Source organism: Hyposmocoma kahamanoa, unplaced genomic scaffold, assembly GCF_003589595.1.
Source record: "Hyposmocoma kahamanoa isolate Upper Pololo Valley unplaced genomic scaffold, ASM358959v1 296, whole genome shotgun sequence".
NCBI classification, from domain to species: Eukaryota; Metazoa; Arthropoda; class Insecta; order Lepidoptera; family Cosmopterigidae; genus Hyposmocoma; species Hyposmocoma kahamanoa.
The window spans coordinates 4,734,223-4,748,288 of record NW_020653780.1 but is presented as its reverse complement, the minus strand read 5'-3'; the positions used below and the strand labels follow the sequence as shown (position 1 = coordinate 4,748,288).

Here is a 14,066-nt window from a genome sequence, read left to right as displayed (position 1 = left end):
ATATTCCACCTCTAAGGGTGGAAAACTAGGGGATGAATCTGTGTTTGCGCACTTTCCGATAACCGATATCAATAAAACTTGGCAAATAGTTATAATTCCACGCAATTTTGAGGTTGGTTTTTTTAGTACTATTCACTAGGATTATTGTATTTACCTTTTGGCGAATGTTGTATAGATAAGTAACTTCTGGAATTTCATAAGGTCGTACAAATTTAATTTTGCCAACTAAAAAACGATTGAAAACATTCCGCAAATAAGTTGTCTTCTAGTCTAAATAATAATCGTAATTCTAAATCTTTCTCATCTTTATAGACTAAATATTTATTAAATTACTAATGTTAAGTAGTATTGGTGAGTGAACTCTATATTAAGACGTGCGCTATAATGGAAACACTTTGGCAAATTAAACAAGTTTAGTTTGAAGTCGGTAAAAGTGCAATATCGAAAATGAACCGGACCAGACAGCACAGCGTAAAAAGAAGCAACTGCCAAAATTTAGAAGATAAAGACAGGCGAAAAGTGAGACAATACTTCATAAAAGAGTGCTAAAAAAATGTATAATTGTAAAGGAGGCTGCGTCACAGGATCCCCAGTCACTAAAAAATAGTGGCGACCGGCTGACCCTCAGCACTAAAATCAATTTACGAACTGGGCGGCGCAACGTTCCGCCTCTAGTGCGAACGTCCACTCCGGACCACTCCGTCAGGGTCTTGGTAGGTCTTGAGGACCCTCCCGAGGATCAAAAAACCACGAGGGGAGAGCGGCATCAGCGATAAGCCCCAGATCACCCTCGCTTAACGTTGATGCGTCGATGGCCGGTCCTCCTGGTCGGAGAGGTGGCAGGTATTCATGCAGCCAGCGTGCCCAAAAACGATCAGCAAGACGTAGTACCTTTCGCCATTATGATGGTAGATATCGTTTACACATTGAAATGCCCAAAAGTCCAAACATTGGACTTTTGGGCATTGATGTTATGGGTAATTGCTTGAATAAGCCAAATCTTACTAATAGAACAGTATTCTAAAATGGTTGTCAATGGCTTTCGTGTAATGTTTTCATTGTTAAGGAGTTACAAAAAGATTTGGAGCCGATATTTTCGCTAATATAACTTAAAAATAATGAAACCAATTATTGTATACTAATTACTCTACCAAGGATTCATAACAATTGCAAAAATATATTAATAATTCATATAATTGCTGCATAACCAACAAAATTATACTGAATATTATGGGTAAAAGTCATCATATCCGTTTTTCACTAAAATCTATTATAAATACAAAATTGATGGACAGTGATTCCGGAAACTTAACTTTTAACTGCCTCTGTGGCCGAATGGTTACCATGCCGGACTGCCACGCAGAGGTCCCAGGTTCGATTCCAGGACCGGGAGAAATAGTTCTATGATCTACATTTATTTCTCTCGTGAGTTTGGATGTAATTTGTGGTTGTCTATATGTGTGTCCATGGCACCCGTGACACAGGATTTCCCTAGTGCAGGGCTATGTTGAGTGTGTGCGATATATTATTATTATTAAACACAAGGTTCGAGATTTGGAGGTTTTGGCAGATACAACTTTGAAATTCGACACACACATTAAAAAACGGTAAATAAGGACTTTTCTTATAATAATTAAGTGACGGGACGAGCAAGTCGTGCGCCTGAGGGTAAGCGAAGCGCCTCGTTTATTCCCAGTAGTTCAATATACTCAGTTCCATCACCTGCCTTGGTCGTTATTCCTAGGCTCCAGGGTATAAAACATTTTTTCCGAAAGATGTTTACAACATTGGTCAGGGTTTTAAAACCCTAACCTAACTAATAAAAGTTAGGAAACCATTTTAGGCTAAAATAGTATTGATCTTCATTTGAACATAGTTTGTAAATTATTGTAAAATTTCAGACTTTAAATTCTTAAATTAATTATAATAAATAAAATGCAAATTTGTTAGTTCTATTTATTTACATTTTTTTATTGTTTTTTTCACTGTGGTCTGTGATTTTTTTTAACGTACACACTCATAGCCCCGCACTAGGGAGACCAAGTGTCGCGGGTGCCGTGGACACACACATAGACAACCACAAATTACAACCAAACTTACGAGAGAAATAAATACAATACATACAAATATTTCTCCCGGCTCGGGAATCGAACCCGAGACCGCTTACGTGGCAGTCCAGCATGATAACCGTTCAGCCACGGAGGCAGTTAAATTAAAAAATAATAAATTAAAAGAAGTTAATTTATGAAATGATTCATTCAGAATACTTCGAAGCGTTCCGCTGCCACATTTATATAGAGAACGAGTAAGGAATGAGTATTATTATTAGTATTATAATTATTAGTATTTTTTTATAAAAAAATATTCAAATAATTTCTATATGTTCCATTACAATTTTTAATATTTTATCTTGTATTTCAATATTTAATAAGTTGTATTTTCTGTGTGGAATATCTTAAATAAAAAAAAATAAGACAGAAACGTACTAAGTACATACCGTAAAAGTAATTTTAAGTATTTAATCCAATGTATGACAAGGGCATGGAAAATGAAAAATTGTGATCTACGTTACTTCGAGAAAAGGACGTCTCAAGCCTTGTTCAACTTTCGTTTTTGTACCCATTAAGTAGTCTAACTTTAAAAAATATAATTTTAATAAAAGCAACACTTCTACTCATTTGTGAGGCAGATTCCCCTGAGAAGCACTTAGGCTCACCCCTAGCTGTTGGTAAATGGCGTAAATAAAACCAAATTAAATAGAGCACTTTTTGCTCTTTAACAGCCGTTAGAAGTTAGAAGTTTGTGGTTGTAATAAAAGCTTATAATAAGTAAAGATGGGACAGAAAATAGTGATGTTAAAATTTGTAAGTGTAGGGGCATAATTGTTGGTGGCTTACCAAAATATTTCTCCTTTGATCTGAGGGATTAGCAAAGATACACCGTCATTAACCTCATTTAAACTACGTTTCACTTGGTCGACAGTGGATCCCAAATTCTAGAAATTTAGTATTTAATACTTTCACTTGTTGGGGCGATTTATTGAAACTTTTTCTCGTAATATTTAATCACAAAGGTATAAAAATATATTTTCTCTTTTAAATATTTGATGTCCTTTCGACGATTTCTGTGGCCCTACGGCTTGCATAGGACGAGGAGGTCCCGGCTTCGATTCCCGGTAACACCAATTTTTGAAATTATTATTTGTTTATTCGTTCTGGTTTGGCTGTTCTGAGTGATGCCCCAGAAGAATTCCGTTGCACTGGACCGGTGGAGTTCCCTAGTTTGAAACCACATAATAGGTGTAGTTATCTACATGTATATGTACATATATGTGTCGGCGCAAGGGCTCATCGCAGCGCGCGTTGACGTCGGATCACGCCACTTACCCGGCTCGGACGACCGGCCCCTACCGCTCACTAGTATAAAAGAAACGAGCTCTGCAGGCTACGACCGCTAGCCCTCGACACGTTCATTTCTCATATTGTAACGAGAATACTAGTTCCGATATTTTGTTAAATATCTTTATTTCATAGTATTTGTTAGTAAATTAATTATAGTGTTGAATAATAAATAAGTAATTAGTTGTTGTGTAAAATTAAAGTTGATTGAGTGAAATTAGAGTTGATTGAGTGGAATTGTTAATTATTATCTGAAATAAATTATTGAAATGGAAGGTAGCAGTGGTTTCAGTAATGACCTGAATGATGATGGCACGGTATGCAAGAAGACGTCAGTTCGAATCCGACCGGATCGAAGGAATTTTTTCTGAGTGTTTTTTCTGAGTGTTTGACCTTTGTATTAATAATTATAACAAACTAGTGGAGTAATTTCACAAAAAATAATTGAATATCAATTCAATAAAAAATTAATTAATACAGTGAATAGCGACATCTCTCGCCAGGACTGGTAGCTGTAAAGGTACTAACTGGGTGATAAATCTGCAATAGATTTCTCATAGATGGCGCTACGACTAAAAAGTCGTTGAAAGACCAAGTACAAAGACACGACGCAAGCACATAGAAAAATTCGTGCGGTCCGTTGTTTCGTTCCGTGGCTTAGTTGGTATAGCGTCTGGCACGGTATACAAGAAGACGTCGATTCGAATCCGACCGGATCGAAGGAATTTTTTCTGAGTGTATTTTCTGAGTGTTCGATCTTTGTATTAATAATTATAACAAACTAGTGGAGTAATTTCACAAAAAATAATTAAATATCAATTCAATAAAAATTTAATTAATACGATGATCCTTATGAAGTAAAGAAAGTTTTACCGCATGATCGCTACGAAGTTTGCCGAGTGAACGGGAGAGGACGATCTAGAAAAGAATGTCATGAAAACCTAAGAAGTACACCTAAGTTTGGTATTCAAAGTCGTGTGGCCATGTCGGCAATGAACAGAGATGCTGAAGAGAGCGAAAGAACGGTCGATATCGAGTAACATGTCGCAGTACATTTCTACGTGTGACTAACCAAAAGTTAAGTGAGTTTTGTATTATTAAGAATTTAACAACTCAATTTGTTATTTATTATTTAGATATTTTGTTAAATATCTTTATTTCATAGTATTTGTTAGTAAATTAATTATAGTGTTGAATAATAAATAAGTAATTAAATGTTGTGTAAAATTAAAATTGATTGAGTGAAATTAGAGTTGATTGAGTGGAATTGTTAATTATTTTCTGAAATAAATTATTGAAATGGAAGGTAGCAGTGGTTTCAGTAATGATCAACTACCCCCTCCTCTTATATATGTAGGTTTCGAAAATATCCAGATAGGTATTTATTTTCTTAGATAATTGTCTTGATAATTATCTGATATATATATCCATCCATACTGAATATAATTTTGTCTTTTCGTAACTAAAACTGACAAACAACAACAACCAAATAAACATGAACAATGTTTGGAAAAATAGTTTGGATTGTATTTTTTGAGATTGACTTTTGACGCGTTTGGATACGTTTCTGATAATTGACACGACAATCCTAGCAGTAGCATTTTGTTGTTCTAATTAATTTTATAAATATCAAGACTAAACAAGGTTTATATATAAAAAAATAATATTAATTTATAAAATTAAATTGAACTGCCTCCGTGGCCGAACGGTTCCCATGCACTGCCACGAGAGATCCCGGTTTCGATTCCCGGGCCGGAAGAAATATTTGTATGGTTTATTTCTCTCGTGAGTATGGGTGTAATTTGTGGTTATCTATATGCGTGTCCATGGCACCCACGATACAGGGTTTCCCGAATGCGGAGCTTAGACTGTGTGCGTTGTTATTATTATTATTATTTATTTTAAACTCTCGCCTCGCCCAAGGCCTAAAAGATAATTTTTGAATTTTCAAATGAGAGAGGGTGGGTGTGTAACACGATCTTACTTCGTCCTCTTCCGTCTGCATGAACTTTTAAACAAAGGGGCATGTATTTAAAATAAAACAGCCTTTTACAAGGTTATGTCGCGGCTTTCTTTACACCCTCCTAATTTGAGGCTATGGAGAAGATGACTAGGAATAATAATAATTATTATTGTTATTTATCGTGATCATTACGATGATAATTATTCACTATCACTTCGAAGTCGGTCTGTCTATATGTAAGTACACTTAGGCTCTAAATGTCCTCATAGAATAGGAGCAAAATTTCTATAAATGGGCAGTGATGATCTCATTTCAGTGAAAGAAAAAGCAGATACGTACATACATCTTTCTTGAAATTGATGCGATTCTAAATTCTCATGGGTATAGCATCTATAAATCACTCAAAGTGCGAAAAAGCATTTTTCGAAGCAGTGTAGTGTGAACGTGATAATTTCGATCGGATATGTATCCAGCTGTAACTTCTGCTTTAGTGTATTTGTGGTACCGTCGTTATTTCCCAGTTTCATAACACAAGTATGTAATATTTATTATTATTTATTATAAGCAACGCGGAACAACAAACTTTGTTTTTTTAAGTCTGGCGAGTCTCGATTTATATTGAAAAATGTATAGGTATAAAAATATAGGGTCGGCAGACTTAAACACGTAATAATATACACACATGTCATTCACATTCTTTGGCACAGACTAGTATGTATGTATATTATATGTTCACTCAAGTCTGTACGAAAAATTATGGCCATTCAGATATCCGTATTTGTCTTTCCTGTTGTGATTCTTATATATGTAGGTAATAAAAATTATTAATATCAAGAAAAATATCAAAACACCAATAACGTATTAAATACACTCTAAACAATTGTGCCATTGCAATTTGCGAATTTCGAGTAAATTAATTAATTACAAAGTGAGCAGTCTGACCGACATTTAAAGGGACAGTCTGTCATTCATATCTTTAATTGTTCAAATTAGAAAATTTCAAAATTACTTAATTTACACTGGATTGGGAAAAGCAAAATTTGAATGAAGTAGAGCTAATGCTTTTACGTAACACATATACTTAATGACCGTAAAAGGGCAAACTGAAAATGTTAGCGTATAAATAAGTCTAGGTCTACAGCAAGAGTAGACATTATAAGTTTTACCTATAATATCTGCTAAAGGTAAAACTTATAATATTTGCTCATCCGTAACTACAAAAAGTAATTGGATTCATACATTTTCCGGCATTTTATTAAAAAAAACACGAGTAGCAATGAGGCGGAATACGTAGCTAGAATAGCTAATACCAAAAATTAAACCACAGAGAATAATAAGTATTTTAGTACCTGTACATAGTACAAATACCAATAATCCTTTATTAAACATTTATTTACGGTACCAAGTGACGGGACGAACAAGTCTTGCGACTGGTGGTAAGCGACACACCTGTTACAGTGCCACTCAGACTCAGAGCTTTAAATCGTAAAGATCTGAGAGGTATTGCCACTGCGCCCGTCACTCTGAGATATAATAGTTGACAAGTCCCATATGCCTGTAATTCCATCAGCACAGTATATACACACACAGAACACAGTAAATAAGTGAGGTGGCAGTACTTTCCTGGACAAGGTACTTTCTTTCACAAGGAAGTCTACTGCTACAAAAAATTTTACTTACCAAGGAAAATGGGTAGATGTTCATAATAGTTAATATGTTGAATCTCGGCGATATGAATGCGGCGGGCCTCTTGGAAAATCTTCTCATCAGACCAGTGCGGATTTATCTTTGCTAGATTGTCTGAGATGCGGTTATGCTCGCGCAACAGCACTATTTGAAGCACTGTCAGCTGAGGGTTCTGGTTTGCACGGCCGTCACCTAAGAATTAATATGATCATCATAAAACACTGTTAGGTTTTGAAAACCTTATAACTCGACTACGATAACTTAGATGATACTTAATGAAATTCAAATTGTAATAGAAATCACTTCATAATAATGTCTCGGCAAAGTTACAATCAACGCAAATAGAAACTAAAAAAGGTCTTCACACATATGACTTTTGCTACTTTGCTTTTTATTCCGGTGACATTTTATCGTCGTTTATTCTTAGAAATACATTTTCCTATTCTAGAACAAAAACAACTTTATTATTATTCCAGAACTTCGAAACTGTTAGCTCGCACTAAAATGTTATCTTTAATTTACATTCTTACATATGTTACTCTACATTACTGCTGCAAGCGTAAGTACGTGTAGCACGTCGATTCTTGATGAGAGTAAATAATCATAAATATTATACATCATCATCATCATCATCTCCAGGATCGTGTATGAGTACTGTCCGCACCAGGAGCAAAAGATAGTCTTAATACCATGCTATTTAGAATTCAATGATATTTAAGGTCAACTCGATCTACGAATTGGAAAGGAAATTCCATTCGAACGTTGTTGATTACAAGATTGATTTGTGTTGAACACAAACCAGAATAAATATGCAATCTATAATAATTAAGGTTAGAATAATGAGTAGCTAACCACGTCTGTTTGACTATTGACTACTTTATTACTTTTTATTCTTTGTTTCATTATAAATTTATCCAATTACCATACCAGTACAAACTCTACTAACCAGTCAGATAGCAACGTTCGTTCAGTGGTGCCGAGAGTGATGTTGCGGTGCTGAGTAGGCCACTCCTGATCATTTCGCAGGACCGTCAAAAGGCGGCCCCCACTGCCCGCTCTGATCCGAGCAGCTCGGTCTTCGCTACTGCCGTATACCACCGACAAATCCATGTACGCGGTGACAACTGTCAACTTTAATGAAAGAAGCCCAATGGTTGGCATAATCAACATACGTAACTTAAAGCTATTTAATTCTAAGTTTTACTGTGTCAGGTTGCTTGATATGACAATTATACAACTTAATTTTGTATAACAGTGTATATTACTCGTATATTATATTCTTTTTTGCATTATCACTGAACTATCGATTCTTGTGTTGGGTTGATGAAGCAAATATTTGAGGCGTGACAAAATTCTCGTGATACTATAAGTATATACTTCGACCTTTGAATGCATTTAATTGCACCATGGGACTCGACCTTCTTAAATCAAATTTGAGTGACAGCGTCCAAAGTTTCTAGTATTTAACATTTTGTTGTACTAATGTATTTTTACTTATTGTCTCACAAATCGACCATATTTTAGTTTCCATTAAAGACTTACCTTACCTTGTGCAAGGTATTCAATATGATAATTATTGTATTGTCTACTACCGATACTCACTTATTATTTAAAGTTTTAAGGCCCCAATATGGTACGACAACGTGAATAATATACTATTTCTAAGGCAGTTTTGATGTTTTTTGGTTGCTTTATAGCTAATAAGAAAAACATTACTAATAATGAAAAAAAAAAGATTGTGTAATTTTCATTATCTAATGTTGCCACATGCCACAACAAAAAATTCAAAAATTGGATTTTTAAATATAACACTATAACTTCACATAACTAAGAATACCTACGCGATTAAAAAAATTACGAAATATGAAGCATAGAAGCCGCAAGATTGGTTTATTTTAGCTACTTTCACAGTTTAATACGGTTTAATGACATTCGATATGTCGCTTCGGACAAAATGTCGTTGAATTTTTATTCTATACGAGTACAAGCATTAAGACTAAGACATTGTACAAACTGGGCCCCTGAGAGTCTCTGACAGACAAACGGGTATGAAGTAAGAGTGAAGTTTGTGATTATATTAGTTCCTTGAAGTACTTTATATGTATAAGTTACTTGTTACGTATACATACAATCTTACTGTGTACATTACTTGGGATTACTTCCACAACACACACATATATATTATATGTAATAAATAATCCAATTACTATAGCAATCACTGACCATTTTATTAACGCAGCTGGCAAAACAAAATGTATCTATATTTTTGGTAACATTGTATATGTCAATAATTAACATTATAATATTTTTTGTTTTAATTTTATTTTGGTTCTGTTCGTGATAATGTTTTGCAATTCGTTATTTGTATCTTACGTTCGAATTCTTTTTTGTGTCTTTTTTCTTCTGTTTCTTTTATTTTCCGTTTGTGATGTCATTTACAATAATACATTTAATATTTCGGACTGATTAATCGTATCGTAAACAAGTCGTGTGACTGGTGGTTAGCGACCCGCCAGTCCATAACAGTAAATTACGTTAGTATCATTAAATTATTCTCGTAACTTAACCTAATTAATATATCCCTATGCTTCCTTATCCAATGCCTTTCAAAAGGGCAATCGGGCTTATCCCTAATGACCTCCAGCATGCCGTCGGTACTGTCTCGAATCCGTAGAAATACGGAAGCTGTTCGTTTTCTGATGACAGTCAAATAAATGTATTTTCATTCTTTCTTTTTCTTTCTCATAAGTTTAAAGAAACTAATATTTTTACACTTGAGTCAAATGAAAATTTAATTTACCTACGAATTAATGAATCATAAACGTGATATAAATACAAGGAGCAAATATAAACTGGATATCCTTGGCAATCGTCTTTACGCAATTACTAATTAATTTAAGGAGAATTTATACGCTATTTTATGTAGTAAATAAGCTTCCTGTTAATATTCAACGTATGCCATTTATTAGGTTTCAGCTAATTGTGAACAAAAACTTTATACCAAATGTTTTGCACAACTACTGCGTGGTTGGATGACAAAAATCCATGGGAAAAAATCTATATTTTAAAATATACCTTGTAAATGATAAATGTAAACAAATGTCTAATTACCTACAGTTTCCTACTGGGTCTTCTCGGGTCAATCTGCCTTACGAAGGAGCAGTAATCACCGTTAGCTTGTGAAAAAACTCAAAACGACGAAATTAATGTTTGTAGAAGTTGAATAAAAAAATACCTGCTGTTTCGAAACGAAAAAAACGTAGACACTTTCTGTAAACGCAGTATGATAACCTATATTATACGCTAAATATGAAATTAATATATTTTATCATTTATGCTTCATTATTTAATTTTTACCCTTTTTTATTTGCAACTTAGTAAAAAAATGTTAAGTGATCAGTTATTCCTCTTCAATTTAGTATAATTACAACACTATTGTTAACGTTAGTGTATTATCAAGATGAAAGGGCAGTATGTGGTTACATCTTTTCGATGTCGTAGCTTGACATTTTCAAGATTTTTCTTACTTAAATTAAAGGTTATAACACAACAATTCAAGCACTACTGGAACATCAGAGTAAACAACAGGCTGAATTGTTAGAAGCTTTCTGCGATAACAGGAAGACGACCATGGCATCATGTATTGCACGTTATTCTGGGAAGAAAGACAAAAAAACTGTAGAGTCTTTCCTAGCAGCGCTACGTATATTCGTAGAACTTGAGAAAATACCAGACACTGAAGTGATTAAAGGGCTACCTCTAGTTTTGTCCAATGAAGCTGGTGAATGGTTTCAAGGAGTCAAGAACAGCATCACTTCTCTGCAAGAGTTTGAAATAATGCTACGCAAAACTTTCGCTCCTGTGACACCGCATACCTAGTATACCAAGACCTTAACGGTGTGAAACAACGCCCAACGGAAACTACAGAAGCGTTCATCACAAAGATAAGGCTGATTTTTTCCATGCTTCCGGAATCAAGACACCCTGAAACCCAACAGCTAGACATGATGTTTGGGTTACTTAGATTGGAACTTCGAGACAAAAGTCCCAGAAATTCAGTCGCTACCTTTGATGAGTTGGTGGAAGTTGCCCGTGGCGTAGAAAGCGTGTTGCGTGAAAAGCAACAGATTACATCATCTTGTTCAATGCCGATGGAGTCCACCAACCCTCACCGTGCATTCTTTATGTGCTCATTTTGTAAAAACTGGGATATACAGTTGACGAATGCCGTAAAAAGAAGAAACAGGAAGCTCAAGCTGCAATGAAGAGGGAAGTGCCAGTCATTAAGGAAGTCCAAACTCAAGTCCCATCCCCATCACAGCCAAAGGTTACCTGCTATGGCTGTGGGGTGTTGTTCGTACAAGTTGCCCTACCTGTTCCGGGAAGACACTTTCTGCAGTGAAGCATGGAAACATCGGGTTCTGCGCCTCAAATCTGTGTACTGGTGCCAAACAGAGACCAGTCATCTTCGTGAACATCAGAGGCATTAACGCATACGCACACGTTGACACTTGCGCCAAAACGTGTGGCATCATACTCCCTGTACCGCCTCATGCAACAAGGGTAAGCTTTTCAGGAGGAAAAGGTAGAGCTCACACTCGCCGGTGGAATCACCAAAACCCAGACGGTATTGGTAGTACGAGTAGACGTCACCATCTGCGGTCGAACTTTTCCGACATCTCTCATAATCCTACCTCAATCCAGGGACAATAAGACTGCTCGGAGTGGGATTTTTGCAGAACAATCATTTTAAATATGCCACAATTACCTGGCAATTCATTGACGACCCGGTAACTAATTTTGAATTGTACACCGAAGACTTCGCGAAATTTGAGAATCCCAAACAAGTCGACAATGTCAGTTCACAATGTCGGCCGGCATAAGAGACCGAATCGAGCTCTTGCCCCAGTGTCAATTGAATCTGCTCATCGTCCTAGAAACAGGACAGAAGACAATGTACCCACGCCAACTGCGAAAGAAGCATCTATGCCAGTTCTCGGTAAGGGAGACATGGGACTCCCCGAAGGAATATCCACAGATTTTGGGTACAAATTGCGATGCGTAAAGCGCAGTACACCGAAGCACGTCATATCAACTTTTGATGGATATTCTCCAAGGATGGATTATATTCTGAGAGACACACAAATGAACATTCATCTGCAGGAAGTGGAGCTCTCTCCTCATTCGCAAAATTTATTCCCAGAGCGCACGCGCAATGAGGACGATATTGGCATCGTTGCTATAGATATTAAGCTTCCCTCTAACGAAGTATTAAATTCTACGCAACATGCAAAGCTTATCAAGTTGATTAAGAGCTATGAAGATGTATTCACTGATAACGGACAACCTGCGGCAAGAGCAGAACACCAAATTGATACAGCTGGGAAGGGGCCAGTAGCTGGTCCCCGTTATCGTCTGTCACCTCCGCGCAGAGAGATCTTTAGCAAGGAAATAGAGAAAATGCTAAATAAAGACATAATCTCTCCCAATTCTACGCCATGGGCTGCACCTGCGGTGTTAGTACCGAAACAAAATGGAGATAAGAGAATATGCGTAGACTACCGTAAACTCAATTCAATCACGATTCAGCAAGTGTATTTCTGCTTTAAAATCAAACACGCATTCACTCCTGTGTACCACCCTGAGGCAAACCCGGTAGAAAGACGCAATCGAGACCTAAAGACCCAGCTCGCTATCCTAGTTGGTGACAACCACACTAACTGGCCAAAGAAATTGCCCTGCATTCGCTTCGCAATGAACACCGCTGAATGCCTCTCGACTGAATATAGCCCCGCCTATCTTACATTTGGGAGAGAGTTGCGAACACCAAGCGACAGTGAATGTGACTTCAAGGAAATCGTGGTCAGAGAAAACTTTATTACAGAATTAACACCCAAACTCCGCAACCTCACAGCGACTTTACAAAAGGCTAGATAAGTGCAGGAATTGAAGGAGGAAAAGAAAAAACAATATGTGGATAAACATCGACGAGCAAGTCCAATGTACAAACCAGGCGATCTTGTTTTAGCCAACACTCACTGCTTACCAAAACTGCTTCAGGCTTTACCAAAGAGAAGCCGACCAAAGAAACAGATTAGTCAAACCACTCCTCGAGCGACGCAAGTTTTACCTAGACGTGTACGCGGAAGACCACGAAGACAATAATTATGAAACTTCTCCAGCTTCCTCGTTGGGTCGACTTCAGAACCTGAGGGTGAGGTTATAACACAACGAACCAAATCATTATGAGTGCCAACGACCATCTATTTAGTTCGGACTCACACCGCTAATTGGCGTTGGGATCGAGTTAAAACGCGCTATCAAAGTGTTCACTGCAAATAATGACATCGGACGTGGAATTTTGAATATATGTGGATTGTCGTTTCGCGCACAGCGCACGGGTCGGACAAACCACGGAGCCGACCACAGTGCAGCCCGCTCCGCCCACGTGGAAATTTTGCCACTACCCAACCTCCGGCTATCTTTCTACTCCGGTCTCCCTCCGGCTTTCCACAAACGGGTCTCACCGGAGGGGTTCGAAGGGGGGATAGTTGCCCGGAGCGCGGGTTACGGACTACGGCAGGAATATGTGTATTCTGGTAGGGTGCTCAGCTGTTTTGTTACCTCGCCTCCAAATTAGCTTCCACTTGTGGGACATGATAACTTTTTTCCACGTAATTTGCTTCCACCTGTGGGACAATTTCCGTAGCAATCGTCGTAGCTGCGCGTATAGTCATAACCCCTCTACTTCGTACCACTCGTTAACTGCTTCCACTTGTGGGACATTTTCGTAGCCACCGCCTCTCTACGTTACCAGCTTCCGCTTGTGGGACAGCTTCGAAGCCGTAGATCATCTCACTGTACTTGTACCTTCTAAGTTGCGCTACCACAATAAACCTCCAGTATCTACAAGTCTTCTGGATTTTATTTGCCATACGCCCGATCCCCTTACAAGGTAACATTTCTATTCTATCTATGTTATTTTCAATCGACTTTAAAAAAGGATGAGGTTCTCAATT

The 14,066-nt window shown here is 37.0% G+C and overlaps 1 pseudogene; it reads right to left on the bottom strand.

The window, feature by feature from the left end:
• Positions 1 to 702: 702 nt before the first annotated feature.
• Positions 703 to 14,066, bottom strand: part of LOC113229243 — a 48,844-nt pseudogene continuing 35,480 nt past the window's right edge.